Raw genomic sequence first — 4,705 nt, 5'->3', positions numbered from 1 at the left:
GTTTTAGGCAGATGCTGATCTGGGATTGTTATGGCAAATGCTTAATGTGAACCAGTGGATTTTAAGCTTCTTTTAAACAGATCTATTCAGCAGCTTGTGGTGGGTTGACCTTGGCCTACTGCTAGGTGTTCACTCAGCTGCTCTCTCACCCCCATTCCTCCAGAGGACAGAGGGAGAAAACAAGATGGAAGAGCTCACAGGTCAGGATACAGACAGGGATATCACTTACCAACTACTGTCATGGGTGAAACAGACTTGAATTGGGGAAAATTAAATTTATTACCAATTAGAAATTGAGTAAAGTGGTGAAAAGCAAAGATTAGAACAGTAATTTTCCCCTACCTCACCCACCCATTTTTCCAGGTTCAGCTTCTCTTCTTCACTCCCGACTCTTCTACCTTATGCCCTGTCCCAAATGGTGCAGGGAAATGGGGAACTGGAGTTGCTGTCAGTGCTATAACTGCTACTTTCTGCTGCTCCTTCCTCCTTACACTGTTTACCTGCTCCAATGTGGGTCCTTCCCATGGACTGCAGTCTTTCAGGATAAACCTGCTCCTGCATGGGCTCTCCAGGAAGATGTAGTTCCTTCAAGTAGTATCTGTTTGCTCCAGTGGGACCCTTTCCATGGACTGCAGGGGAATCTGTGTTCTGCTGCCTAGAGCACCTCCTCCCCCTCCTTTTTTTACTGACCTTGGTGTTTGTACTGCTGTTTCTCGTGCCCTTTCTTAAATACGCTCTCTTAGAGGTAGCACCATCTTGGCTGAGGTGCTTGGCTGTGTTCTGCGGTGGGTCCATCAGAGCTGGCTAGAAGCAGTTGTGTCTGGCATGGGGCAGTCTTGGCCTCTTCGCAGAGAAGCCACCATGCAGTCCCTCACTGCCAACATCTTGCCAGTTACACCCGGTACTCTACTCTAGAAGTTTCTTTCCAGAGCACTTATAAATGTGAGGAGAGGCAATGAGTGATCAGGAGAGAGCTCCTGTTTAAATCCACCCTCACACTTGCAGACTGAGTCCTTGCCTAAAGGGGAAGTGCTGGAAATGGAAAGCAGCTTGCTTTCCCTGCCTGATTGGTTACTTCTAATGAAACTGGCTGAGGAAGCAGCCCTTGCCTTCAGAAAGGTAGAATAGCTGCTTGAACCTGTAAAACCATTTTTTGTTTGTGCTATGAAGTACCAATGAACAGAGAAACCCCAGAACTGTAAAGCACATACCAAAGTTCTGATCTCTCTAATGGGATGCTTTTAATATTTTGAATTTGTTGCTGTCATTTTTGTGCTTTGTGCTTCCTCTCACCTACTTGCTCCACTTTTTAGCAAGGAAAGGATCTGTTACCTGGAGCTTTGTAAGTTTGCCTCCACTTTAATGGTAATGATACTACTAAACTCACTAACACTTCCACTAAGCTATTTTTCCTGTGGCCAAAAGCAGCTTGCCTACCTACTGGTCTGAAGCAAGATTAGCGTCTCTTACTCAAGATCACCAGTGCAGGGTGAGATGGGGTAAGAAAGAGCTTGCTTGTGCAGCTGACTGTATTTAATGTTACACAAGAGTAAATTCTCATGTAGATTGGGTGCACGGTTAACTGAATCACATGAAAGGCCTTGCTGCCGGGATTTTGTTCTTATTAAGGAGTTGACTTGAATGATCCTTCTGTGGGATAACCTGCAGGGCAACTGAATACATATTTTTCACTATTCATTAATTCAGAAGAGCTGATCTGGTTTCTGGCTGTGCTTTTCATGAATATTCAAGTCTTAATAAGCAGTAGCAGTGCACAGGAGGGGGAGCGTCAGAGTGGGAGTTTCATGCACCAAGTGTTGATACTTTACATCCTCTCAGTTTGGTCCAGGTCTCTGTAGAGCCTGTACAGCTTATCCAGACTAATTGTTGCTACATACCACAACGTAGAATGCAGCAAGAGGAGATCCTCAATGAGTTTGTATAGCTAACAGAAAGTGAAAGACCTAAGAGTATCAACACGCTTGTAAACCAAGGAAAACTAGTCAAAATGTTCTGCTGCTGAAGCTAAAGTAAGAAGGACTAAGTTGTGAGATGCCAGCAGGTTGGTCCCAAGTTGGAAGGAACAACAGAGGCCACAATTTGCTGCATTTGAGGGGATAGGGTTCTTGGCTGTTGTGTCTGGAGGAGGGTCATACCAAACCCACATTCTTCTGTTCTGGTGTCAGCACAAGATACCACAGGAACATGCTGAGGCGATTTACCCTGAATATCTTCTCTGTTGAGAAGCAAAGCATGGGTGACTAAACCTGTAGCCACAAGGTGTTCTCAGTGTTGCTGAGGTAAGAGTTGCTTAATGGCTTTCATCCTAGGATAGCATATAGCATAATGACTGAAAGCATGCACGTATCTTTCTGTATTTGGTGATAAAGTGGCTTGGACAGAAAGGGATGACTTCTGTGCTACAAACCCGCTAAATGTCTTTAGATGTTGCCAAGTTCTTTGAATTAAGTTTTGAGACTCACTAAGCTCCCTAGATCAATGCTGTGCTCCTCCTGAGCATATCTCTATGGTCATTTTTGAGGCTAAACCAGATGATAAGGCAGATCCAAGACAAGATTATTTTTCAGAAAGAAAAGGTATATGACTACAGTGAACTTCTTTGCAGAAAGTGAAATCCTACACGTGTAAGCTCTGAATTCTTTGATGGGAGGAGACATTAAAGGGTTAGGCAATCTCACCAGGGAGTTGGGCTGGTTCAGGAAAAGCTGCCTGCTAGCTAGAAAGCTGGACATGTTTCACAGGGGACAGTGACTTAGGCACCAAAGTAACTGGGTATCCAAGTATACAGGTTGTATCCATGGCATGGATTTTTGCAGTAGCAGTGCTTGTTCCGTGGACCTGGGGTGGTACCTGCCTCCTGGTGGAAAACAAACAAAGCCAGACACCACTCCACTGACCAGAGGTCTCCTTCTCCTCGGGCCTAGAATTGCCCTAGTCTGAGCAGCTTGATTCCAGTTTTTTGCTTAAGTCTGCCTGTGATTTGAAAATGGCAAATTCTTCCTGAATGATGGGCACATGCTTGCTGTAAGAGAACTCAGGGAACAGGACAAAATGCTTGTGGAGCATCTTTCAATGTCAGCTTTTAGCAGGGAACATTATTGTATTCAAGAGCCTGTCTTGTGTCCCAGTGTCCCAGCACTGTGTTGCTGATACTGTGAATGGTGCAGGATCTGAAAACACATGTAGTTCTTTGGACAATGCACATTTGTAGAAGTTGAGCTAGACTGATTTTTGACAGCTGCTCCCACTACCTCAGTGTCACATATCTGAAATGATCTCACTTGCCTTACTTCCCCAAGCAGCAGCAGCAGTTCCTCTCTGATTCCTTTCTCTGCTCTTTTAGCCAAGGCATTTCAGTTGTCCATAGAAGCAAAATGAAACTAAGACATAAATCTCCAAAGTTACCAGCCCCTCTTCTCCTAGGCCTGCCTATTTTATTCACTTTTTAAGCCATTTTTACCTCTTAACAGCCCAGATAAATTTCTTTATGAGATGTGCTCCTTATAAAATAATAATATAATAAAATACTTCTGCTATTCCATAACCTAAGGATGATACTGAAGAAGATGTTGGGGGAAAAAAAAGAAGACAAGCAAATTCATTAAGGTGTTGTCAGCCTGCAGAAATGAAAAGTGCTGTCAGGTCCTTGGGAAGACCTGTGTTCTGCCTTAGGAGACAACACTAAGCAGTAATTCCTAGAAGAAAGGGATCATAGTGCCTTGCATAAATCAGAAGGAATGCAGTGTTGTGGTCAGTACAAAGTAAGTCAGTGCTGAAGTGCTGCTGTTGTGCATCAAGGAGCATGAGGTGGTAAAGGGGAATTTATTTGCCTCACCTGGAACTGGGAGCCATTTTACTGTGCTCTCATCTTGGTCCAGCAGTTACTGTAAATCAAGTTCTCCCTCCCTGGGTTCTCAGAAGGTGAAACTAAGTTAAAGCAGGAATGGTTTTACTGGAATATGATATGTTTTTAGGTCTCCAACATGTTTCATGAATGAGACAAAAGAAAGTGAGTAGTAGTTTATGTGCTAACACAGCACAGAGGATATATCTGTGCTTCTCCTGTACACAGAAGAGTTCCTAAGCTAACTCAGACCCTGGTAACATCTGGCTGCAATTGCAATGTTCCTCTCACAGGAAAATGCTTTGGCCCAGCATTTTCCTGTACCAGCACAGCACTAACATGGCCAGCATGTTGTGCTGTGTCACACTAGAAAAAATGTTTGTGGGTCTGTGACTGAAAGAGAGCCAGAGGGCTACTTCAAAGTGTAATAAAAGATTGAGAAGTCACTGAAGTAGGAAAATATGATGAGATAATGTGTAATTGGAGAAAAGTGTTTGCATCATTTTGTGCATAGCAAAATACAGTTGAAGTGAGGCTTAAACAGGCCTGGGGAAGATGATGGTACAGATGGAAGCACGTCCCAGATGTAGACCAGCAGACTGAACAGAGGAGCATCTTTCATTTCTAAGCTTGAGAGACACAACAGTGATGGAGACAGACTTTCTCAGGAAGGATGAAATGCACAGAGAAGGATGAAGAGGTCATCTGGTCCCCATAGTGAAGAAAAATTGGATTTTTGTATGTTTCATCAATTGATTAGTCAACACGTTAACAGCACCACTTATCAACCATCCTTCTCAGAGTCTGCTCAACATGGAGATCTGGTTGCTCCAGACTGCA

Source organism: Manacus vitellinus, unplaced genomic scaffold (assembly GCF_001715985.3).
Source record: "Manacus vitellinus isolate BGI_N305 unplaced genomic scaffold, ASM171598v3 scaffold_2_pilon, whole genome shotgun sequence".
In the NCBI taxonomy this organism is placed as follows: Eukaryota; Metazoa; Chordata; class Aves; order Passeriformes; family Pipridae; genus Manacus; species Manacus vitellinus.
Note: the sequence above shows the minus strand (reverse complement) of the source record.